This window comes from Delphinapterus leucas, chromosome 7 (genome assembly GCF_059928025.1).
Source record: "Delphinapterus leucas isolate spDelLeu-1000000601 "Yukka" chromosome 7, BTC_Dleu_Yukka2, whole genome shotgun sequence".
Taxonomy (NCBI): domain Eukaryota; kingdom Metazoa; phylum Chordata; class Mammalia; order Artiodactyla; family Monodontidae; genus Delphinapterus; species Delphinapterus leucas.
Genome location: NC_143135.1, coordinates 92432127 through 92459131, shown reverse-complemented (window position 1 = coordinate 92459131; position 27005 = coordinate 92432127).

The following is a 27005-nucleotide window of genomic DNA, read 5'->3' as shown; positions in this document are numbered from 1 at the left end:
ATGAAAATCCAGTGGTAAGCTTGACCTACCTTTTGTGGCATAAGGTTGGAGGTGGTTGCAGGTCCCATTCCTCAAACCCTGCCCTGCCTCCTAACATTCAAACCCACACCTCCGTCCCAACTGGAAGGAAGGAAGCTCCCCAGAAAAGGTGAGTCAGTGGTGCTGGAAAGACCCTCTGGCAGGATCACCAGCAAAGTGCCACTCCCTTATGACCCTCTGGCTTCACGCTACAATGACTCACGATTCCAACTTCAGGCAGTCTCTCTTTCTTTTGATCTTACCATTCCTGGCATCTTCAGCGGGGAGGCTGGGGAAGCAGGCTGGAATATTAAGGGGACACACGTAGGCTGGTGACTGCATTAAATGCTGTAAATTTGGCATCTACGTGGGCCGCCGTTTTGATAAATAGCATTTACATTATCCAAATCTTTCCATCTTTGGGCTTCTGCTGATCTAATGCTGGGCTGACCTGTGTATGAAGTGAGGAATACAGACCTTGTTCTGCCCTCTGAGAGCTGAGATATGATCTCTCCTCAAGATGGAAACCTCCATCAGTTGAGACAAACACCCTAAATGCCATACCACTAGAAAGCATGAAAGAAATCAAAGATATTAAATTGGGGTAAGGCAAAAATTATAAAGTTTCCTCTAGGCCATTAGAAAATTTCCAGTTTCCCCTGAAAATTGTCCTATACTGATTCTTCTCCATATGTGGCGGTCTCAGGAACTAGAACAGCGTGGGGCAGCAAGTAGGCAATGCGTATATTTTATTTTTATTTATTTTTTATTATTTTTTTAATGCGTATATTTTAGATGGATGGCGAGATGAATGGATCTTAGATGAATGGATAAATACAGTTGGATCAAGAGGCAGCATGGAGAAAGTCTTCTCTGATGCTCTAAATCTCACCATCCACATTTGGGCAAATGACCTTGTCTTATCATTTCACCCCCATTCACACTCTGCCTACACCAGCCCCCAGGGAGCTTGGCTGTGCCTTCGTCACATCTCTACAGAAAGGCACGTTAGACACCTCTTTCTGCCTGGGGAAGCTTGTCTCTAAGCACGGGGACATCTGGGATTATGCCCGGCCCCGAGTTCTTTATAAAGGAAGCCTTAGACAATGGAGGCCCAGCTCCTTGGGAGCCAAAAAGCTTTGTGAAAAAGGTAGCTAGTTAGAGAGTGGACAGTATTTTTAAACGCATGAGTGTGCTGAATAGTTAAGCAAAAACTTTTGTTTTCATGGAAAAATTTCCTCCAAATGCTGCATCAAGCAGGGTACTGAATTTGCCACAGGCAGTTGTTGGCAAAGACAATGAGACTGTGTTTCTTCCAGTCCAGGGGAATCCAGATCAGACCTCCAGGCTATGGTCTCCAGTCCAAACACAGCCCATTCTTTCTGATGCAGAACAGTCACTCTGGGAAAATCAGATAATGTCTTTCAAAGGTCATAAGCCTTTCCCCTGTGTTACCGAAACCACTCATGCGCTTCCCCTGTCTAGATTTTCCTGGATCATAAAATTTTGAAGCAACCAGTCCAATCCCCCATTTTACAGAGGAAAACATCGAGGACCAGAGAGGTTAAGAGATTTGCCATAAGTCCCACAGCAAGTGAATGGCAGAGCTGATTATCTTAAATGCCGATTCTTACCCTTTGCTCTCTTCTCTGCCAACCCAAACACAATTCATCATTTAATACCCTGCCCAAGTCTCCCCTCCTCCCCAAATGCTTTTTGAACCCAGCACCCTACAAAGATCTTTTTCCCCTTCTCTGAATTCTTAAAACAGTTACTTCTTAGAATGTTTACACTCAGCGTCATTCATGAAATCATTGGCTCCCACCAGGTCGCGTGGCTAGTGAACGATCATCTGTCAATATCTTTTTGACAAATGTATTCCAAGGCCCTGAAGGGCAGGAACTCTCTCTTACACCTCTTTTGTATCTCCCCTCAGGGCAGAGCATGTAAGTGATACTTGATGAATATTTGTTGAAAATGTAGCTCAATGGATAGATGGATAGACTAAATGATGAATGATAGCGTTTAAAAGGTACTTAATGAATGAGAATAAATGAAATGATAAATTAATAAAATTATTCTAAGCAGTTTAGTACAAGTATTTGCTTAAAGATGCAGCACCTCCTTACTGTACATATTTATGTACATATGTACAGTATATACATATGTACATACACAGCCACAGTGATTAAGTGTAACCGTCCTCAGGCCATTTCACTTTGTATTCATTTCATAGGTGATGAAATTGAGTCACAGAGTAAAGGGAAGGAGCCAACCACTCTCTCATGGCCAGGAAAAGACACAGAAGGGATTAGAGACCCAGTTGGAAATACACAGCACACAGTCAACCATGACGAATTTCTGTTTCTTTAGAACAAAGGATGAATAATAACCTAGGGCACCTTCCAGTGGGTGCTCTCAGGCCCTGGGGGGCTGAGAGAAGATAATTCTACTCTTCAGAAAAAGAAAAAGAAAAAAACACACATAGTTAATGTTTCTTTTTTATACCCAAAATTACAGGTATGACTGGTGGGTCATTAATTACAAAACCGCCTTAATAAGCTCCAGTGAAGGCATTTTTTAAAAAATTCTCTAAGTACTTGTAGCAAATGTTAGCATTAAAAATTACTCAAATCAAAATTATTTACCAGTATGGTAATTCTTTCCAAGACAACTCTAGACTTGAAGTCATTTTCCTTACTAGTACCACCCAATAGAATAATTGGCTGCAATTAGCAATGACTTTGTCATTCCTTCCAGAATTTGGCTTCAGCAACCGTGAAACATGCAGATTCTCTTCTCTTTCCCAACAGGGACTCAAAGCTTCTGCAAATCTTGTCCTCCATTTAGAAAGGGAAAGGAAAGTATTCCCCATGTAATGCATCATGGCATCGCAGAGAAGGAGGGGGTCTGCCATCGCTCAGCCCAGAGTTCCTCAGAGGGTAGGACAAAAGGTAATTTAGGCGATATACAGATGAGCCTTAAAGAAAATTAATAGTTAAGTTTACTTTAATCTACATTAGAAAAACATATGACTTGCTCACCAAACCCGGGTATTTTGCATAGTATGTTTAGAGCGAGCAAAAATTTTTTAGTAAGCCAATTGAAAGAAACATATTTAAAGATCTGACAAAACTCCTCATAAAAATAGTACTTGAATAAATTGAAGTTTGGAAAATACTGATAGCCACACGCCCTCATTTTATGGGACCAGAAACTGAAGGTCAGAGAGGCAGCTATGGGAGCAGAACTCAGCTCTGGGAATTGCCAGACCAGGTTTTCACTCCTCTAGACTCTGCAAGGTCTCCCTTCACCCCAGAGCAGCTGTCCGGAACAACATGAGATTGGCAAAGTTTCTTGTGTGTCTAGGAAGCCACGTTTCAGGATTGTGCTTCCCTTCCCCAGCCTTCTCCCACTCTTCCCCCCATCCTCCAAAGTCCTGATCCCCCAGTGAGATAACCTATGTTCAGATCGTTTCAAAATCCACCATCTTCCCAATCACTAGCAACTCACACACCCACCAAACCATAGTTGTCCTGGAGCCCCATTCCTTCATGGCCCCATTTCAAGCCAGTTATACTGATGGGTATTTTTTTTAAATTGAAGTATAGTTGATTTACAGTGTGTTAGTTTCAGGTGTACAGTGAAGTGATTCAGTTACAAATTCCTAATTTATCCCTCTCCCCGCTTCCCTTCCCCTTTGGTAACTATAAGTTTGCTTTCTATGTCTGGGAGTCTCTTTCTGTTTTGTAAATAAGTTCATCTGTATCATTTTTTTAGAGTCCACATGTAGGTGATGTCATACAGTTTTTCTCTTTCTCTGTCTGACTTACCTCACTTAGTATGATAATCTCTAGGTCCATCCATGTTGCTGCAAATGGCATTATTCCGTTCTTTTTTATGGCTGAGTGGTATTCCATTGTATATATGTACCACCTCCTCCTTATCCATTCCTCTGTCAATGGACATTTAGGTTGCTTCCAAGTCTTGGTTATTGTATTTAAATAGTGCTGCTATGAACATTGGGGTGCATGTATATTTTTGAATTAGAGTTTTTATCTTTTCTGGATATATTCCCAGGAATGGGACTGCTGAACCCTATGGTAACTCTATTTTTACTTTTTTAAGGAACCTCCATACTGTTTTCCATAGTGGCTGCACCAAATACTGGTTTAATATGCTTCTCTTCGCTGGTTACATCAACTGGAAGATGCTATCTCAATTGGCGAGGTTTGGGATTTGGGTGACCCATTCTATGAAACAGTTGTTTGATTAACAACACTGCTTTACAGAGAGTCTCCAGCTAGGGGACCCTCCTTGCTGGCGTTATCCTTCCTGCCCTCTGGCCTGAGTTGCACAGACTGTATTGATGACATTTTGTAAAGTTTGTATGCATCTCACCGAGTCCAAGTACATGGGCAACCTGGTCCCCCAGGCCAGGACCTTCCAGGGAGCCAGAAGAAAGACAGCACTGGTTGGTTAGCCTAATCCACTGACCAGAAAAGGATCCTCCAGTAGGAGCTGGGGCCTCAAGGATGCCTGCCTCTTTCAGAGTTTTGTTGTCTAGGGGAGTGTCAGCCTCATGACTGCTCCTTCTTTTTTTTTTTTTTGCAGTACGCGTGCCTCTCACTGCTGTGGCCTCTCCCGTTGCAGAGCACAGGCTCGGGATGCACAGGCTCAGCGGCCATGGCTCACTGGCCCAGCTGCTCTGCGGCATGTGAGATCTTCCTTGACCGGGGCACGAACCCGCGTCCCCTGCATCGGCAGGCGGACTCTCAACCACTGCACCACCAGGGAAGCCCGACTGCTCCTTCTTCATCCAGAAGCTTCTGGCCAGTTCTGGCCTCCTTAAACCCCTTTGATTCCTAAGTCTGGGTCTTACAGAGGAAGATGCCCAATTCCCTGGCCTCCCTCAGCCGATCCCCACGCAGCTTCCCAGAAGGTCGAGTAGAGCTGTCTGGGGGCCACGGCTAGATCAGTGTGTTTCACTGCTGAGCCAAGGGAAGGGAAGGGTCAGACCCGCCCCTCCTAGGCCTCAGTCTCCTTGACTATAAAATGAAGGGGGTTGGTTTAGAGAATATCTCTGGTGCCCGTCCAGCAGTCCTTGACCTCTCCCTACCACCAGGCTTTCAAACATTTTTCTCTTGAGGTTTCCTTTCTGTGTCTTGTAACCGCAATCCCCGTGAATGATAAAAGCGCTCTGGGTGCATCCATTAGATACCTTGACAAAGAGCTCTTCTGAGTTTCTTCTTGGCCTTGACAAAGACTTTAAAGCTGGAAGAGTGACAGCATTGTTTTACTCTTGAAGGCCTGGGTGTTCGAGGACAGAGGGCATGAAGAAAGAAGATACCGGTGTTGGGAGGACAGGCCATGGAGTCGGGCAGACCTGGGTTCTGAGCCCGGCTGTACCATTGCTGGCCGAGTGCCGGGAGCAGGTTACTTCGCTCTCTGAGCCTCAGTTTCCTCGTGGGTAAAATAGGGTAACAAAGTCACCTAGTTACAGAATGGCTGTGACAGTAAATGTGATCACTTTTGGAGCTAATATATGGAAGTCGCTCGGCCAGCGCCAATGGTTGGGTTTGAACAACTCTGCCAAGAACATGACCAATCCCCGTAAAATCAGCCTGCTTCCATTGACGACTTTCTCCCAAACCCCAGACTTAAACTGTGTATTGAATTTTATCCCAAAATAAAAGAGAGGAGGGGGAAAGACTGGATCAAATACAGAATGGCCAAAAATAACAGTGTTGCCCCAACCCAAATGGCAGGGAACAGAGAGGGTTGTTGGAAGTCTGGGTCCCCAGCTTCAGAGTTGCTGCTTAAATCTGGAATCCTTATGCCCACCACTATCCCCCGCCACCCCATCCCTTTTCATCCCTTCTCCTTTCAATCAGAAACTTCAAAGAGACGCCCAGAGAAGAGAACCGTGAATTCTCTGCTCACTAGTTTTCATGAGAGGAAACCAAAGAATGTTTCTTTTTGAAACTGCGTCTGCTCATCCAAACCAATTTTACTAGCTGGGGGACTTGAGCTTACAGGCAGGCTCAGGGGCTGATGAAATTCAGATGTGAGGCTGCAGAGAGACTGCAGCACTAACAGGAAAATGAGGGGAGCCGGGCATGGCTGGGCTAGGGCCTGGGCAGCAGGAGAGGGGACTTGGAGAAGGAGAGAGAGGTACCCAGGGAGAGACAGAGAGGAAGAGAGGAAGGGGGCCAAGAAAGCCTGAAAGGGAAGAGATAGATGAGACAAAGCCCAATAAAGCATTTTATTTTTCTTCTTTAAAGAACAAAAAACAAACACACTGTTTCAACTGACGGGAAATGTTCCTCTGCCGAAGGCATTATTAGGACAAGAGATAAGGAAACCACAGAGATAGGAAATAATTATTTTGTATCTGTCTTTATAAATGAAAATGAAGGACATTAAATAGGATTTAGATTTTCAGGGACAGAAGGGAATGAATTAGGAAATATTCTGATAACACAGGAAATGTTTATTAAAAGGTCAGAGGGGGACTCTTGAAACTGACAAGGACTCCTGGGCCAGATAAAAACCCACTAAGCTGAGGAGGAGACCGGGAGGACCAAAACTGCGGGCTCGGGGGGGCACCCCTTGTGCGAGATAAGTCAGATCAGGATGGAGGATGGATGGAAAAGGTAGGTGATTGACCCCTTGGCCGCAGTTGGCAGCTGGTGACCCAGCATAACAGATGTGAGTCAGGCAACTGCACCCCGAGCAAAGCAGATGCGGGCAGAGGCATCCAGGGCTGGACTCAGCCTCAAGAGGACCTCTCATTCTCACTTCAGCCCTCCTCCCCCCAGCTCGTGGGATGGATGGAGCTTGGAGAAACTGCGTGGGAAGGGCGGAGAGGGAGGGAGCTGCATCAGTGAGAAGGCTAGGCTCACAGTCACTGAGAATCCCACACTCTTCAGAGACTCACAAGGCCACCAAGTCCGCTCACCCACCTCTTGGTCTTCCAGGTGTGTATCCCACCTGGCCAGGAAGAACCATCTCCAACATCTCCCTACTCTGTCCAGGGAGGCAGCTGGAAGGCAGCAGTTAGGAGCCCAGGCTCTGGCATCAGATTGCCTGGGTCTAAATTCTGGCTCTGTCCCTTTCTAGCTGCGGGCCTTGGATAAAGTTATTTAACTTATCTGAACCTCAGCTTTCTCAGCTGTAAAATGGAAATCTAACAGGCACACCTCTTTTGTAGGGCCGTTGGAGGGATTAAATGAGATTGTAAAAGAAAGTTCTTAGAACAGTAAATATACTACATAATAAAATGTAGTTATTATAGCAATTATTAAAGGCATCCTGGCTTACTTTCAAAACCCATGTTCCTCTTTACATCCGCTCATGTCCACCTATACATCTTCCGGTCTTGGACCTTGAGCTCTGTCTGTCCCAGAAACGGCTTTTCCTCACACCCTCCTGTCCACCACCCCGACATCACCTTCAAAGCCCCAGCACGACTGTGGGTGGAAAACTTTTTGACAGCTGAAACCAGTGTCTAACTGGCCATGTTACAGGTCCTCATAGGAGAGAAAGCGGTGGATCGGATTCAGGGGGGAAGGAAGAACAGACCCCACCCCCTAATCTCCCAGAACCATGAAGCAGAAGAGTAGTCGGTTTCAGTAAGATCCAAATGCTCACTTCATCTTTGATTTTCCCTTCTGGCTCCGCCATTCCCTACAGCCACTGATCCCAGGGACTTTGCTGGAGCCATACGGCCGCCCGCTAAATTGGCTGTTCTTGATGGTGAATAGAAAGAGGAGGGGGGCTGGGGGCAGAGAGAAAAAGAAAGATAAGTTGAGGGGAGGGGATTAGGGAAGATGAAAGAGGGAGATGAGAGAAGGAAGATCTTTCACTGGACTCCTCTTACACAGACCTCCACGGCCCCCGAGAACTTGGGGAGGTTTTGTTCCAGGAGAACTTTCCTGGTCTTCTCACTGTGTGGTGGTTGTCACAGACTGAACTCTCATCTTCCCAAGAAGTGGGAGGGGTGGAGGGCTGGGCCCCTGCTGGAGAGAGAGACCAGAAGAGGATGGCTGCCACAGTTTGCAGGGGAAGCAGAGGAGAAAGTAGACCCTCCCAGGCGGGGCAGGACTCAGCGGGACCCAAAGCCCAGCCAAGGAGCTGCGTACAAATACAGGAGTGGCAGCATGGATTTGGGGATGGGATGCAAGCAACATCTATTCCAGCTGTAAATCTGGAAACAAACAAGGGCTACAACCCGGCTTGTTGGATCTAGTGAGAAGGCAGGCACCAAAGCAGCAAATGTCACCCTCACCACCGCCATGGCTGGCCATTAAAATTCCCACTAGGCCTGGGGATGCAATGAGGCCTCTGTGGGTCAGAGGGTCAGAAGATCAGAGCCTGCAGCAGCATCAAGGGGGGATGGGCGGGGGGAGGGGGGCACAGAAAGACCTGTGAATCGGCAAGTCACCTCTTTGTGGGGGACAGAGAGGGTCTTCTTTAAGGGACTGCTGCTGTAAATTCAGACCCGAGGCAGCTGGGTTTGACAATCGCAACTCGAGGTATTTCCAGTTGTCCCGTTCTTAAACAGCATTAGGTAGCCCACTCCAGGATAAACTGTCCATCACTTTGTTTTCCCAGGGCAGCCAGCTGAAGCAACTGCAGATTTTAATGAGACGTAATAATATTCTCTCAGTTCCTCAAGCTATAGACTGAGCCCACCGAGGGAACCTGCTCAACCCCCAAAATGATCAGACTTGTCAAAATATGATCATTTTGTTCCTTATTATAAATGAAAAGAAGATATGATTTAAGTGTCATCCTCTGGCGTGTGAGCCGGATTCCTATAAATCAATCACCCAAAATAAACTCTTTGGAGTGATTTCACTACAAATATGCTGGAAACAATTTCTTTAAACAAAGCATAAAAGTATTACTGTATCCCTCCAACATCAAAATGGCTTTAGACGTGCGTTATTGGGTTGCTGGGGTGCTCTTTGCTTAAAATGTGTTGTTTATGGTTTTGCGCCTGACAGGCAAAGTCAATGCCTGTCTGCTAGAAACCTCCTGCTTGTTTTCACATCAGGTCCCCACAGTAAAATGGTGAGAAGAGGAGGGATGCCGGGGCGGGGGAGACATCTAAGGGCCAGGCTGGGGTCCCTAATCTCTGCAGATGTGACACTGCATTTCCAAAGTGGGTCCCATTGCATCAAAGAATGGTAAGCCGTTGGTGTCACGCTACATTCTGCTTGGAGCGGATTCCCAGGTGTATTACTTACTAGCCCTGAGATTTGGGCACATCTTTCTTTCAGTTTTGTATCTTCAAAATGGGGACCATGGGGACAACAGTAGCAACTAACTCATGCAGTTTTCGTAAGGAGCCAAGAGGGGTTAATACGGCAACGCACTTAGAACGGAGTCAGCCCTGTGTGGGCACTAGTAACAATAGCTATTCTTATTGTGCATTATTTTTATTAGAAAGCCAGACACTTCCTGTCCCAAGGAAGTGCCATGGAGTGAAACTGTGCTTGGACTTCCACAGACTCTGTCATTTGTCTTGACTTTGTTGCTTTCACTTCATTCCATGCAGGGAAGTAGACTCGCAGAGGACAGTGAGTGGCCCGATGCCATGGAGTTTTGAAGCCCCATCAGTGTTAGAAAAAGACAGTGCAGGGAAGGGAGTGGGGTCCTCAGAAGTCTTCCACAAGTAGGATTTGTCTCTTGAGCCCCACCTCTCACCCCTTCCCATCTCTCTACACTCACCTGGACAGGCATTGCTTCCACGCCACGTTTTGTAATGCTCCAGTCCGTCTGCACTTTAGCAACCTTGTACCTCAGTCGAGATAGAGTCTGAAAAGTTTAATATCATGTCAAATGAGAGAGCCAATAAAACTTGACATTATTAATAGGATGTCAAGAGTTTTTTCCAACTGCTTAGGGAAAAAACATTGTGTCCCATTAAGTGTAGCTCCTTGCACTGAGAAATATTAAGTGACTTTTCAGTGACCGCCAGCTGGAGCTGTTAGTTTTCCTTCATAAGCATTGATGCCGTCAATTCTGAGAGGCGAGGCGAGAACCTTTTAGGAAGATGCTGGATGAGCCCGTGCAATCAGAACAGCTTTGAGGTTTCCCTGAGATCTCTCCTTAAGTGGGCCTGCGTATGGAAATGGGGCTATGAATTATGAAAAGACTTAAATACATTGGGCTGAGTGAGCATGAGATTTCAGACTCCCTCTGTCCATTTATCCCCAAAGGACTGCAGTGACCTCTCAGGACAATTTGGTGTGGACTTAAAAACAAGGTGAGAGTCCCCAGGAAGGGAAAAACAGGGCTTCTTCTCCCTGCCCTGCTGCCCCATGCCCCAGCCTTCAGTGGGCTCTCTATGGGCCCGAGAGCTGCGGGCGCTGCAAGTCCCACTATCACCGCCCCGGGGAGGGTGGGGGTGGGCGGTGAGTGCCATCAGCTGTTGCCGCCTCTGCTGGCACTGGGCTTCTGGAGAGGAGGCTGTCAGGGAGCTGCAGGGGCCTCTGTTTCCCTTGGCCTGGGGCCATGGTCGCCTTCCAGCACGTGGCTTTCCAGGCCGGTTTCTCTTCCCGGGAAGAGGTCAGGCCTTAAAATAAGCTGGCGTGACTCAACGTCTGAGTTGGGACATGCTTCACATAAGTGCCGGCTTTTCAGGGTTGTGCAGCTGGAGCGGCTGAAAAGAAAACTCCAGAGGCTCCGCCCTGCGATTCCAGAGTCTGTTGGCTGCTCAAGCCCAGCTAAGATTGTTTCTTCTGTTCCCACCTAGACTGCTTGGGAGCCAGCACTTCTAAGCCTCCCTATCCCCAGAGAAGTAGATTCCGTAGTCTTTACCCCCTTTTCCATGCTGCCATTTGGCCCCGCTGTCTTGCCACCTTCTCTGTGGGATGTCCTTTATGGTTCCCATCCCAGCCTCAGCAGCTTCTTAGGGCATGTACCTGTGTTTTCATTCTTAGGAATCCAGGGAGCTGGCTAAACAGACGGTCAAAGGCTGGTGCTTATTTATATAAGGGTGCAGTATTTACTGGAGAGTTGTATTGCTTTCAGAAGATCAAAAGAAAGACCTGGGCAGCCAACAGGACAGTGCTTATTTCTCCTCTTCTGATGTTCCAGTCGACAGGCTCCTCCTTGCCCTTTGTCCCCTGTCCTGCACCATCTGGGGGCACCTGACCCCTGGAGCTGGCAGATGGAAGGCAGCTTGTGCTTCTTAAATTTCACCCAACACTTGGGAGACCCTGGGGAGAAAGCCCTTGGGATGACCCTAATGGTACCCAGAGCACTCACACCCCAGCCTCAGCTGCCAGGATCGGTCATGAGGAAAATCCCTGCCGGTGGATTCCTCTCTTCCCCACGGAAGCTCAGTATTGAGAGACTCGGCCAAGGGCAAAAGAGGCTGAGGGAGAAATTTGTCTCTTGCAACATAAATGACAGTAGCAGCCCCTCTCTGTTCTCAGTGAGCTCAGGACAAGAGGGAAGAAAATTATTACGATTGTGGAAGGGACTTAGGTCAGATGCTAAGAAAGAATCTCCCGACTCATAAGACGGTGGCCTTGATGAAGCCGTGGAATCTTTGCAAGTGCATTGGTTCTTTTGCTCTGAGGTCCCATCTTCATCCCAGCTCATATCTGACAGTGACTATCTAGCCCCTTTCCTTTTCTGGGACATAATCTGAGAGATTCAAATAGCTGACTTGGGGCTCTGAGGCACTAACTCCAAGAAGATAGGAGAGAGGTAAGTGATACTTGGGTAAAGAATGAAATACAACCAGGTATGCACACCTGGGTTAGCGTGGGGGCTGCATGGTATTGTGGAAAGGATGGAGACTGGAAACAAGAGCCACCACGCAAGGGGTCAGGAGCAAATTCATCTCTACCCTCTTGGCGTTGATGTCACCCTCAGTAAAATGGGGAAAATAAGACCTGTCTGGACTTACCTTAGACTTGTTGTTATGATCAAGTGAGATAACAGATATAAACATCTCAGGAAAAAAGGTAAATTATTTTAAGAAATACTCTTATCAGCCCACCCTTCCACTCAGAGTTGGAAGTGAGGGTGTCCTCTAATGCCAGGAGGTAGAGCCAGGTGATATTTAAGACCCCTTCTGGCTCTAAGCAGCTGTGGATATATTCTCCTATACGTTTCGCTTAACCAACTCTTCATTTGAGGCAGGGCAAGGAAGCAGAGTGTATGAGCTGGCAACTCTTGGTTTATTCAGAAGAAAAACTGACCTTAGGGACATATCCTACAACATGGATGAACCTTGAAGACACTGAGCTAAGAGAAGCCAGTCACAAAAGAGAAATACAGTATTTCAGATCTCACTTACATGAGGTACGAAGGGTAGTGAAATTCACAGAGACAGAAAGGAGAATGGTGGTGGCTAGGGGCTGGGGGAGGGGGTGGAGGGGGAGTTATTTCCGTAAAGGTATAGAGTTTTAGTTTGGGAATATAAAATGTTCTGAAGATGGATGGTGGTTAAGGTAGCACAGCAGGGTGAATGGACTTGATACCCCTGAACTGTACACTTAAGATGGTAAATGTTTTGTTAGGTATATTTTACCATAATAAAACTCAAACCAAAACCTGGCATCAGGTCAAACAGCTATCAAGTAATTAATTCTGATTGATTCAAACTAGGACTAGCTTTAGCCACTAAAATGTACTCCCATAACCAAGTGACTGGCCACAGTCCTATTTGCTGTCCTGTTGGTGAGGGCAGCAAGGCAGGGTTCAGCATTGGTATGGGGGTGTCATCAGTACCCCTAGGTACCCAGTGTTGTGCATTCCACAAAATCTGGGGTTCTGAGAAAGGACCAAGGCTGCACCATCACAGCTGGGATAGCCCAGTACCATCTTAGGCCCAGCAATTGGAGCCTTCCTCCAAGGCGAATGGAAGGGAATTGTTCCCACTCCCTCTTGCTGCAACTCAACCTTCCTTCACCTTCCTGCTTTCATGTCTTAATCAAGTGGCAGATGAGAGGAACTGATCCATGCAAAGGACAGAAGGTTCGACAAGATGTGTGGAACCCACTGCTGCTCTCCTCCCCCACGTCAGAGTCAACGCCCCACCAAAGAGAAAGACAGGGGAGCTAGAAAATGAAAGAGAAAAAGGCGAGAGAGATTTTGTACCCTTAAGCCTCCACTGCCACAGTTCAAAAGACCAATCTTTACTGAAAATAAATTTAAAGGAGAATTTTTGATGTATATTATGGTCCCTGGTGGTAGACAAGAGCGCTGCCGGCGGTATATGGAGTTATGCAAAACCAAACTGGGATTACTTAAAAGTGTCTGTAGTGCTTTGATTAACTGGTATGTGTTTTATTTTTTATACGACACAATCACAGGCCTACACTGATAATATCTTGCTATTACTGTTTGACACTTGAAGCTCTATTTTTCCTATGACTTGGAAGTGGGCCTTCTTCAGTCTGGGGCAAGGGTCAAAGGATCAAGATGATCCCAAGGGCGATAAGATGGAGACTTGCCCACCTCACATTTTTTTTAAATGCAATGTGTAAAAGACCTAGGACCTATCGTAGAAAGTAAAGAAGTGGGGGATCAGACGTGGTGATTCAAGGAGCTGGCCAAGAGCACAGGCTATAAGAGAGTCCAGCTACCTTCTGAAGTTTCTTATGTCCATCTGGAAAATGTCCCCCCCCCCCCATTAATACTTCTTCTAGAACTAAGGTTCCATGCTGATTATGAAGCTGCAAACCCCTCTTTCTGTGTTTTGCTTTGTGATGCTGGGCTGGGACTCTGCACATTGCATTTCTCCTCAGCCCCCTGGCTCCTCTTTGGTTCTGTCAATAGGGAGCGCTAGAGGGAGACTGGAAAGCTCGAGGCCGGGAGACAGGACTTGCTCCTTCCTCTTCACTTGCTGCCTCTGCCCCAGCATAGGAGCCCTTTGCCCAGAGGCAGCAGTTGTTTCCAGGCTCATCCAGTACCAGGCTCACTGCATCCCCTCGAGGTCCCAGCACCAGCCAGGCAGTTCTCCTTTGGCAGACAGAGTCCCAGCTCTGCAGATCCCCTTCCCTAAACTCGAGTCACTGGCAGCAGTGGGTCACACTGAGCCCTGGGGCCCCTCCTTCAAGCTCCAGGTGCATCAGCAGCCCCCCACCCCTTTAAGGTCTAGATCCCAGTGGTGCAGGGTCCCTCCTGGGAGCTTCTAGGTTCTGACAGCCCCAAGCTCTTTTCTTTGCTCACCCAGACCTAGGTAATAAGTGCCTGCTTCTGTTGAACCAATCCCCTGTGTCAAATCATTTCTGTTGAAATGCCTGGTGTGGTTTCCATCTTCCTGACTGGACCCCAACAATACAAGTCCCTTGAAGTAAAGTCATCCTGAGCACGGAGGGCACTAATCTTCCTCATCCCTGAGGCAAAGACAATGCAGACCAGAGCTTAAGAGTGACTGGGCTGCATCCCTGAGGCTCACAAAACCCGAGAGGCCCACGGAGCCACATCGGAGAGCAATTCTGAGGGGGTAAAGGCACCAACTCGATGGCTGAGAGACTCAGAAGGAAATGAAAGAATGACTACTCCTCTAAGAGTAGGCAGGGGCAAATCCATTCAGCCCTTTGCTGTTGGAGTCCTTTCTGACAGTGAGATGGACTCTGGAACGTATCTGCTCTGTTTGTGGAATGGAGGCAGAGCTGTGGTCTTCCTGGCTGGCTTTCCCCAACTGAGTCTCCTGCCACCCACGGCAGAGCTCACAGGACAAACTCAGAGACAATTTTCTTTCTACTTTTCAGACCTTTCTCAAGGACCAGTCTGCCTCTCCCCCAACTCTAGTTCCTCACCTGTCCCTGCTTGTTACCCACATGAGCTCACACACCACACCACAGGGTCTTGTCTGAAGCCTGGGCAGAGAATTCCATGGTTGACCCTGACATCCTCGTCCACTGGTGTCTAAAAAAGGAGCAAGTCTCTGTCCTCACTGGGCTACGAGGCATGTGTTTGAAGGCATGAACACCACATTCCTATGTTCATGGCTATGGCCTTCCAGCCCACCCAGCTATCCTGGCACGAACTTGGGGCCGTCAGGGGTCATTTCATTCCCCCCACCCCCGCCCGCAGCCAGATTCTCTCTCTAAAATTCATCCATAGGAAGGAGACCTCTGTTCTTGAAACACACCCATGAAATTCCTTTATCACTGAGCTGTGTCATCTTCTCTCCCACTCAGGTAGACCTTCTTTTAGCAGAGTGAAGTCAGGAGATGGAAAATCTGGGTGAAGACTGACTATTTCACAGGGCTGTTGTGAGGGTCAAATAGGATAATATATGTGAAAGCATTTTGTGCACAGTCAAGCTCTGTACAAACGGGAGGTGATTTTATCACAACAGTTGCTACCCAAACCACTCACTACATTATTATTATTTAACTCCTCCTTCTGGTGCTTTAAACTCGTTTCTTTTTGCTCTGTATGGTTGGGTAATGGGTGTAGATTTCACCCTGGGGCTCCAGCTGCACAGACAGAAGAAGGCCAAGGCAGCCATGTGTCTCCAGCTCTGATTCTCAGAAGCCCCTCCATGTCCCTGGCTGGCCCAGTTCCCCAGAGCATGGCCCTGGCCATCCCTGGGGAGCCATATTTTCAGGCCTGTCTAGTTCCAGCTGTGGAGCCTCTTCAGGCCAGTCTGGCAGGAGCCCAACCAGCACCTGCATGAATCATCACTGCCCGTGGCCCATTATGCAGGTCAGTGTGGCTGCCTGAGGAGGCCAGGGCCCTGACCTCAGAGGTCGCTGTATTATTTATTATCTTTGGTGTCGTGGGCAAATTTGGACCTTTGCCCAGCCCTGGGGAAATGGCTTCATCCCCATTCCTTCCCATGGACTCAGGGAATTCCACTCTTCATTTTCTACCTCATAGGAATAAACAGTGGGAAAGAGAAAACCTTTATGTGCTCCCATATACTATGTCAAATTCTGCAGTTAAACAACAACAACAACAACAGATTGAAGAGGGGACTCCAGCCTTCTAAGAGCTTATAAGGGGAATGAAAATCATCACCTATGGGAACAATGCTAGACCCTTACAATCAACCCAATCCAGCACATGTGCTAAACAGTACCAGGCAGTGGGGGCCATCAGATTTGGGAAGGATTAAGGGAGGTAAGAGTAATCAGGGAATATTTCTTAGAGAATGTCCATTTATCTTTCTTTATAAACATGTGCTTTGCAGAAAGTTAGAAAATGAATACGTAAAAAGGAGAAAAAAAATCACCCATAATCCTTACCTGAAGATAACCATCGTCTACAGTTTGATATATGCTTTTCTAGACACTTTTTTTTTTTTTTTTTTGCGGTACGTGGGCCTCTCACTGCTGTGGCCTCTCCCGTTGCGGAGCACAGGCTCTGGACACGCAGGCTCAGCGGCCATGGCTCACGGGCCCAGCCGCTCTGCGGCATGTGGGATCTTCCCGGACCAGGGCACGAACCCGTGTCCCCTGCACCGGCAGGCGGACTCTCAACCACTGCGCCACCAGGGAAGCCCTAGACATTTTTTGATGCATATATTTATATTCATACAATTTTAATAAAACTCAAATTATTCTGGGTGTACTATTTTATAACCTACTTTTTCCACTTAATTTCCTATGTCAATATATATATATATATATCTTCATTATTTTTAATGACTACTAAGTATTCTATTGTATGAATGTAAAAGAGAATGTGTAATACTTTTTAATGAGTCCTCTATTATTGGGCATTCCAGGGATTTCCACTTTTGTGCCATCTTAAACAATGCAGCAGTGAACATCCTGGCACTTACCTCTTCATGTACATGTGTGATTTTTTTTTCTTTAGGATAAATTCCTAGAAATAAAATTACTGAATCAAGGATTAACATATTTCTAAGGTGTTTATTATACTTTGTCAAATTTTGACATATACTATAATATACTCTTTAAATTTTGCACCAAGTTCCACTCAAAACCAACAGAAAAATATCAAGTTTTAAATTAGGCTTTGGAGGTAGGGAGAGATGTTGACTCGACACTAGCCGTGGAGATGAATTTGGCAGCTACAAGGCACAGAGATGGGGTCTAAATAAGTCATTCATTTATTCAACAACGTTTATTTAACCCTGACTATGAGCCAGGCACTACGCTCAGCTCTGAGGTAAAAAGACAACAAGACCTTTGAGAAACTCACAAGAATGGGAGTTGGAAGGAAATTGAGTTTGGCTTAAGCAGAGCATCTGTGTTGGAAGAATGGAAAGTCATGGAGAAGAGCCCAACGGTGATGGCCCTGAGGACCTGGCTGAGCGGTGGGATAAGAGCCCGGTTCTGACGGTCTGTGGAGTGAAACTGATGGGTTAAGAATGAGGCAGTGAGTTACACATACCTGGATTGCGATTCTCGTTCAGCCACTGTCTAGCCCTATGGTCCAAACAATGAATTTAACGTTTAGAGTCTCATTTCTTCAACTATAATATGAGGAATAGAATGGCTACCACATCTGGCTGTTGTGAAGGTAAAATAAGATGCGTTAAGGGCATACTACGGAATAAGTATTCAGTAACCATTAGCCATTGTTCTCATGTTGAAACGAGGTGGAGAGCAGGTTGCTGCAGATCTGAGAAGATGTAATGGTCCCACATCCTTGGCCCAGCGGCAGGCTGGGTTCTGTCCAACCTATACTCTGTACAGCTTAGGGGCCCCTTTCATGTGGACCTCATAAAGGCTGATGTGGGGTGGTGAGCTCTCTCAAAAGAAAAAAAAAAAGGAAAAAGAAATAACGCTGACAAAAAAAAAGAATATCCCCGACCTAGGTGACCCATGAGGTCCTTGGGACAGGGACCCATGTTGGGTCACTACTATTTCACCGCAACACTCTTCCTGCCCACCTGTCACGTTGCTGGCCAAGTTCTGTGGAGGCCCCTCCAGAGCCTGGACTTGAGTCTCCTAAGCAACAGGGGCTGCCAGGCACCTCTATGAGCCTGTGATCTGCCTGTTTGTCCAGTGACTACCTGTCAATCTCCCACAGTGTCACTTCTGATAAACAACAGTGACACCTTGATACATCAATTCCATCTGAGGTTTCCCTGACAGGCCTTCCAGCTCCTGGATCACCGGGGATGATTCATGGCCAGGCATAAGCACTGATGGACCCTTCCTTCCTGGCTGGGCTCTGTGTCAGCCTCATCCTGTCAAAGAAAACTCCAGCCTTCTCCTCAGGCTCATTTTACCATCTTTTGCCTGCCTCCCAAAGAGAAGGGGGATTTGTTTATGCATGCATGCACCCATCCATCTATCCATCCATCTATCCATCCATTTAACAAATGTGTCTAGGAAAATTCAATGTTAGCAGGAGGCTCAGAGGGGAGGGAAGAGAGTTGAAGTCAGTGTCACAAGGTCTGGGTTCCAGAACTGGCTCTCCCTCAGTGTTCCCGTGGCTCTTAAAAAGTCATTTAACCTCTTTTAGGTGGTATAACTGCAAAAATCTCTGCTCCACAGGTAAGAAGATACATTGTATGATTGAAGAATATTAACGTAAAAGGGGAGATCTTCAAGATTGTCAGGTTTAACTGTATTTATATTCATCCATTGAACAAATATTTATTGAGTGTCCATTTTGCACCAGGCACTATTTTAGAGTTGGGAATATATCAGTGAACAAACAGATGAAAAAATCCTACACTCATGGGGCTTACAGTCTAATGGAAAGAGACAGATAGTAAACCAAATAAATAAGTACAATACATAGTATATTAAGTAGGGATAAGTGCTAGGGAGAAAAATAAAGTGGAAAAAAAAGGAATGGAGAGCATTCGGATTTAATTTTTAAAAGAGTAGTCAGAGATGACCTCACGAGGAGGGATATCTTTGAATGGAGGGAGGGAGAAAAGTCACATAACTCTCGTGGAAAGAGTACTCCCCTTGGAGGCAACAGCAAGTGGAAAGATCCTGAGGTGGGAATGACCCAGTGTGTGCCAAGAAATGAAGGCTCCAAGTGGCTGGAACAGAGAACCAACAGAAGAGGTACAGGCCATCAACACTCACACAACCTTGGAGGAAAGGACTTTGGATTTTATCCTGAAGGAGGTGCTGGAAGGTTTTGAGCAGAAAAGAGATAGGGTCTGATTTATATTTTAACAGGATCATTTTGGTGCTGTGCTGAGAATAATATAAACAATAATAACCCTAACTCTAACCCTAATACTTACGTAGTACTTCTTATGCACCTGGCACTGTTTTAAGTTCATTTATGCATCTTAACTCAGTCAGTCCTCATAACAACCCTATGAGGTAGTCTATTATGGTTCCCATTTTACAGATGAGAAAACAAAAGCATGGAGAGGTTATCAAGAACCTGGCCACACAGCTAGTCAATGACTGAGCTGGTTTGGAATCTAAACAGGTAGGCTGCCGATTCTGTGATTTCCCCGCCCTACCCTGCTGTCGAATCAGGCCAAGGGTAGAAGCAGCTAGACATGCCAGTGGTCTACAGCAAGGCATGTGGGGATGACGGTGGAGAGAACGGATCTCATTCTGGCTGTATTTGAAGGTAGAACCAACAGGTTTTGTTGTCAGATCAGATGCGGGGGCGGAGTCACATTGGTTTGGTTGCTTTCATTTTAGCTTGATCAACTGGACAGATAGAGTTGCTTTTAACTGAAGTGGAGAAAATGGAGGAAGGGAAAGAGCAGGAGTTTGGGACACACTGATTGGAATCCCTATCAGACATCTAAGTTGTAGGAGATGAGCTTAAAAGATACGAAGAGAGTCTCAAGTATTTGCTCAGCATCGTAGAGCTGGTTAGTGAAGAGAGTTAAATCCTTCCAGTATGAGCTTTCCCCCCTCTTTGTGCTTCTGAGCACCTTTCCACTTTCAAGTCTACTGTGGTACATCATTTGTTTATCAAAGTGGAAATCAGGTGCTGGAGGAAGCTCCTCCTTACCTCCTCTTCGCCGGCTGGGGTGACGGTGTGTGCATGCTGTGGTCCGGGGAGGGATGGGGGACTGGCAGGGACTGGTAACCCAGGTCACTCTCTCCCCAGGTGGTGAGGGAGAGCCGGCTTTAAATGTTTACAGAATTCTACCATTTCTCCCTCCTCAGAGGGAAGGACCCCTGAAACCCACTGAAGCTGAGGCGTTTGGCCTCCCCAGAAGTCCATCCTATGTTGACCAGGAGGTAGGCGATTACATGGGGGTATCGCAGCAGCCCCTGGCGTGCAGAGCTGGAGAGAGCTGCCGGTGTTTCTTTGGGTGGCGAGCTGCTATTTAAAATCAGGCTTTGTTTCTGAAAATGAGACAGATGGGGCTACATTCGGTGGATAAAGACATTTTGTTGAACTTTCAAAATGGGTATTATTTTCCATTTACACTTATTTCACGGAGAATTGTAAGAAGATGAGATTGTAGACATGTCTGTGATATGCAGTAATGAGTGATGGACCTTTGAAGGTAAAAATATCTCTAGGATACTTTTTTCTTTTTTTTTTCTCCCTTTTTCTCTTCTCTTTCTCTCCCCTCTGGGCCTCAGGTTGGGAGAGTTTAGGTTTTGTTTTCTTTTGTTTTTAATATCAAAATGGAGAGTGTCTCTCTGGTGGGAGTATAGACTCTTCTCAGCTCAATGTTTGTCTTAATAAAGGTTAAAAGAAATGAAATAATATTAAAAAGGCTCTCAGGAGACAGGAGCACCAGATGCTGCCTACTCCCTGGATCGCTGGAGTGGGAGGCAGGATAACAGGGCTGTGTACCCCACAGGTACCCTGAGTGGCTGATCCCAACAAGGCCAAAAACCTCTGGGAACAAAGAAACAAGGGAAGACAAAGAGGACTGGAGAAGAAGAGGACAAAGGAAAGAGAGGAAGTCGGAGTCCAAGGAGACACTGCCATCTTTCTCCACATTCAAGGCTCTCTCCTTCTCTGGGGTCTGGCATTGCAAAGGGTAGGCATCCCAGAGAAGCCAAAGTCAACATCCCCCCCCCTGTTGCCCTCTACCTCCCCTTAATTGCTTTGGAAGGAAACCAAGAAAAGAGAAACTAGAAGGAAGAATAACTTTCAGCTTGATTTTCTTGGATAAGAACTTAGATAAGGAAATCCATGGGTGTTTATTGAATAAATAAATGAATGAATCAGTAGTCTATCAGCCACTATAGCAAAGAACCAATACTTGAATCAGGGAATGAATTAGGGAATCAGTGAACTTGGCATAAAGTCTCAGATTTCTTAACCTCCTGCTCCCATACACAGACTTCTTTATCTTTGTCTATTGACAAGGTTGACATTCTCAAAACAAAACAAAACAGAAACCCCATGGAATTTATCACCATCAAAGGCCTGTACCATGCAAGGCCTACATCCAGCTATGTCCTCATAAAAATACTGGAAAAAGCTCTACCCTTTGTGTGTGAGTACTAGGTAGTAGAAACAAAAGTTTTAAAGGAAGAGAAGGAAATATTTTCCAATGTACTGAGTTCAAACCAAACATTGCACACTTGCAGCCTAACTCAGCCACTGGACAGGGTTAAATTTTAGAGGGTTTTCACTTTTGAAGGTCCTTCCAACCGTGCTTTCCTTCTCAGCATGTTTCAGGTACAACCATCTTCCAACCAACCAGTACTGATTGAAGAGATGGGCTTTCCCTTCTTCAACGTAAGTTCTTCTGGGAAGAGGTCTACATCTTCTTCCTCTTGGTGTTGCCCAGCACCTCCAGTGCCCAGTGATGGCTCCAAGGCCATCAGTACCTGCCTCTTGAATTGAGCATAGTCGTGTCCAGAGTTCCAGCTCTTCTCCCAAAGACGATGCTTCATTAGGCTCCAGCGGATGTCAATTATAAATAGCAACTTTGTTTTTCAAGGCCAAATACGCTGGAGTCATCCTTGACTTCTCCCTGGGATATAATCCATAAATTCCCCTGGCACTGGTGAACCAGCCTGAAAGACACAGGGACTTGCTAATTAACTCTTCCTAATAACTTGAGAGAGCTGAGAACTCGGATACATGAGATCCCGTTAAGAGAGTGTCCTGCATTTTTATCTGAGGGCAATAGATCATAAGGGGCAAGAAAGGAAGAACTATTTGTCTCTGAGAGTATAATTTCTATTCCATAAATTGAGAAGGGTGACCTGGGGGTCAAATATGGGGAAGGATGCCAAAAGAAATTCTCCAGTCAGGGAAGGACTACGTGGAAGCAGAAAGTGAGTGGCAGGTCCTGAACAGCCCAGGGGAGATCACTTTCATGGGCTTTATTGGGCAGGGTAGGGTGACCTGCTTCAAGATTCCACCTCTGTCTAATGGGAAGAGAGACCAGGAGACCGAGTGGAAGAAAAAGATGGGAGAGAGTAAACAGGCCACCTGGGAGTGGCACTTAGGGTACCCCAACTCCTTTTCCTTACCTAGAAGCAAAAGGACCTCCTTCCTTGATGTCAGGCCATGTGGGAGTGGAGACATTTGGCCTGAAGACTAGAGATGCGCAGAGTGTCAGAGAAAGAAGGGCCCTGAGCGATCACCTCCCAACCCCCCTACCTTACAGATGCAGAGACTCAAGCTCAGTGAGGGGCCAGTGAACTGCTCTACCTAGAATCACCACCTCTTCCATAACCCTCTCCAATTTCCTCCCACACCCATGCTCACTAAGAGGAGGAGACTGATGTTCCCAGAAAGCACACCACATCTTGGGTCATTTTTCTTTTTTTTTCCTACTGCCTTTCAAAGGAGTCCTGGATTTTGAAAACACAGTCTTCAGCCCTGACAAGTTTGAAAACTGGTCCCTGTGAGTCCCTCCCTATTTAGAAAGTAAGAAGGACAGCAAGGGTGCAGGATTCCCAAACGCTAGTCACTTGGGGAGCAGTTGGAGAGCCTGCTAAAAATGCATATAACCTTGTCGCACCCCCTGAAAACCGACTCTGCATGCGCAGTGTGGGAATCTGTAGTTTTCATCGGCACCTCCGGGGATTTCCAACCACAGAGGATGGAAGACACAGGGACTTGCTAATTAACTCTTCCAATAACTTGGAACCCTGTGCTAGAGGAGAGCATGTGGATGAAACCAGCTGTATGTATGGATGGGGCTGATTGCCTTTGTCCATCCATACAGTGGGAAAGGAGTCCCCACTCACTGCTTCTGACCTGCCCAGTGAGTGGGTGAAGACAAACACGATCAATGGATCAGAAAAGACACCGGGCTTCTCTGAAGATGCTCTATGTGTCTAGAGTATTATTGATTCCGATTTCAATTATTGTCAGTTTTATCACTCAGCCCTTGAGGGAAGGCTGATCTGAGACAGGGCCATGCCTGCCCCAAAGTGACCCTTCACTCCGTGGTCCATCTTTTGCCAGCCCCGCCCAGGATGTGTATTTTGGCACCTGACCCCCATTCTGGACTAGCCCTTGATTTAAGACCATGGGGAAGTAATTAAAGATAATTGAGGCTGCAACTTCTACATGAAGACATACTGCCACCTGGGCAGTAATTAATCACTTCCTCTACCCTCCCTGCAACCAGCATTTTGTTGAGACCAAACTGGACTTTGATATCCACCCACACAGGCTGACTTCCAATTCTCCTCCAAACCTCCACATGGTCAACATGCTTTAATTACCACCATGGCTCATCCTCCATGCTCCCCCACTTAACATTCACAGTGGTCCCCATTTAACATTTTTTGGATGTGCACCAAAGGCAGCAGAAACCCTCACCCATGGCTTCTGACCATTTCACTTCTCCAAGTCTACTATGGAACATTCCAAAAAAGATAAAGAGCAATGCTCCCTGGTTGGTAAATGTCACCACCTGGGTTTTCTGCACAAGTCCTGGGTTTTACGTGCCGCACACTATTCTAAGCTGACAACAGAGATAACCCATCTGGTTGTGGCCCGCCTTCCCTCCCAGGGTGGGCAAGGGATTATGGCTGTTTTAACGCTGGGAGATTAGGAGCTTGTAAAGAGCCTTGTGCTCCGAACAGGGATACAGTTACATAAGTCCACCAAGCTTGGCACTGCAGGACGGCAGGCTCCAAGTGGCATCTAATTACAGGGAGGCTGATGGCCACAGTTGAAGATACTGTCACAGGACCCAGGTCTTGGCCCGCTGATATCCCTCCAGCAGTTGCAGTAAAACGGAAATTAAGTGCAGTGTCATGGCCATTTAGGGCATTAGGAATGGAAGGCGACCGGGAGCTGCTTCCTGGCCCCTTGCCCACCTTATTAACAAGGTGCAAACAAGGGCTTGTGCTGGGAGAGGGAAACAGCTGGAGAACAGAGACTTTCTCTGCAGGTAGGGATATGAGGAGAGGAAGGAGGTGAGGGAAGTCTGTGTCCCAAATCACCTTGGCTGAGAAGGAAATTGGCTTGATAAATGAGGAAAAGGTATCAAGCTCTGGATGAAACTCTTTAAGGGACGTTTTCCAAGTTGCGATTTTCTCCGGGTGCTGAATTTCCACTCTGCCCCCCCACCTTCCACCCCAACACACACACAGACACACAGCCAGTGTGTGGAGAAAGGCATAGGCAGAGGACCAAATCAGCATTCTCTGACACCCCCCGCCGCAACATCTGTAACTTGCTTGAAGCCTTCAGGCTACTGGGTCCCTGCAAGCCTTCACCAGCCTGCGAAGTTCTCTAGCTCTGAATCTGGGGAAATCCTGCCCTTGGTCACCATCCAGCCCTGGATACTAGGGCTATTTGCTAAATCAAGTCCACAGGCCCCAGCACTGGAGGAGGGGCTGAGGGCTGGCTGCTTTGCTGCTCACCTGCCACATCTCCCCACCGACCTCCATCCCCATACAGCCCTACTTCCTCTCCTCACTCACCCGGACCTTTATTTCTGGCCGTTGTCGGCTCCTTCTAGAAATTGCAGAGCCAGACAGATTTGGGGAACGCAGCAGAGCGAGGGAGCACCATGGTTCCCTCTGCCTCTTTCACCCCATTCCCACTGAAGTGCACATGCGCTTCAGGGGTGCTTTTGTCACCTCCTGCCCAAGTCAGGCTGGCATTGGGAGGACCCCAGGAATCTCTAAACAGCCAGCCCGAACCTTCCACTCAGTGCGCTGCTTTCTTATTTCTTTGCCAACAGCTGTAGCAGAGGTGAACTGGGACATGGGAAACACCAGCTCACTTTGGATAGGGGAAAAAAATTAAAAAGCCCGTTTTTCTGTCCTGTCAGGTCTATTTAAGTATTTAATGAGGTGAGATAGTACCAATAAATTTAACATGGCACAATAACTCTGATGATGTGGGCCACAGACTAATAAGCTTCCATCCCAGGGACAGAAGAGTGATCTCGCCTTCACTAGATCTTATCGGGTTTGATTGCTTTGTTCAGATATTAAAAAGGTTGAGCAAGGACTTTCGGGCACTGCCACAAATCTGTGCGTATACTCCCAGCCGAGATAGATTGAAGCCAGACCTCGGAATACAAGGCTGTTTATTTTAATTGACAATTGAGAGGAGTGGAATAGGTGGAGGGTGGAGGGTGGTGGGAACCACAGGGGGGCCCTGTGATTAGGTGGCTGGATGGTGTGTTTTCCCCTTCTCTTCAAAGTTGTGGCACAGTTTCAAATCTGAAGGTCTATCCAATGGAGTGTCTACTCCTGAGGCTTCAAAGAGTCTTTTCCCCACTTGTCTTGAGCAAGGAGACAGGCCTTTGACCCACGTGTCACCAGTTATTTCTGTCCTCACCTCCCTCGGGTGAGGCCTGCTGCAGACGTTTCCCAGGCACTCATGTACAGTCCAGGCTGCTGCCCCCAGATTCACAGAGCCTCCCCTTGACCCGCAGATTTAGGGGGCCGTCACTAAAGCTCTTTGAGGTCAGAGACCACATGTCCCACTTCTAACTCCCCACAGCACGCAGCAACGAACTTCTAATGTGTGATGTGCACACTTTGCGGGTAAGTACAACAACTTTACACTTGGCCTATGACTGCCATCTTTAAGTTAACATTTAGATATTTATATTAATGTACATTGTATGCATAAGCCTAGTGCCACAAACTTGCCCTTGGTAACTTATTTGCCTGGTTCAAGATAAGTTTGTAGTTTCCTTTCCTAGGACTTGTTAAGCACCAAAAGACATTTTGAACTGTACATATGACCAGATGGTTAGCTGTTCTTGTTTTACTTCCTTTGACAATCTTTGAATTAAAAAAAATCAAATTAAAAATATATATTTTATATATATATATATATATATATATAACTAATACATCACACAAAATATCACGGATATTATTACTCAGGATAAGGCAAAATTAGACCATAAGTTTTAAAGATGGGTCAAGTTCAAGTAAATTACTACAGGGAGAATCCAAAAGAGTCAAGTTTGGGAAACACTGTATTCGCTGATTTACTATTTGATTGATTAGTTGGTTGGTTGATTTGTTGGTGCCTTTTTGGTTGACAGATTTTTTTCCCCCAAGATTTTATTATGAACATTTTCAAACATAACAGAAAAATTGAAAGAACTGTGTAGTGAACACCCATACACCCACGACTTAGATTCTACAATTAACATGTTGCTTTATTTGTTTATCACATACCTGTCCATCTAGCCATCTCCCATCAACCTATCTTATGTTTTTGGATGCATTTCAAAGTAAATTACAGACATCAGTACACTTCAACTTTAAATACTTTAGCATGCATATCATTAGAGTTCAATATTTGTTTGTGGTTCTTTATTTTTATTTTGGAAGTAAAATTTACGTACCACAAAATGAGCAGAACTTAAAAATGAGTTTTGATAAATGCATACACCTGTGTAACCCAAAGCCCTATAAAATTATAGAACATGACCATCACCCCAGAAAGTGATGGTCATGCCCCTCCCAATTCAGCCCCACTCCCTTCCTACAGAGACAACCACTGTTGTGATTTTTTTCATTGTATATCAGTTTTGCCTTTTAGAGAACTTCATGTAAGTCAAATAATATACTGTGTACTCTTAGGTAAGGCTTCTTTCACAATGTAAGGCAAAATGTTTTGCCTGTTGATGCAGGTATCAGCAGCTTGTTCCTTTTTATTGCTGAGTGGTACTCCTCTGTATG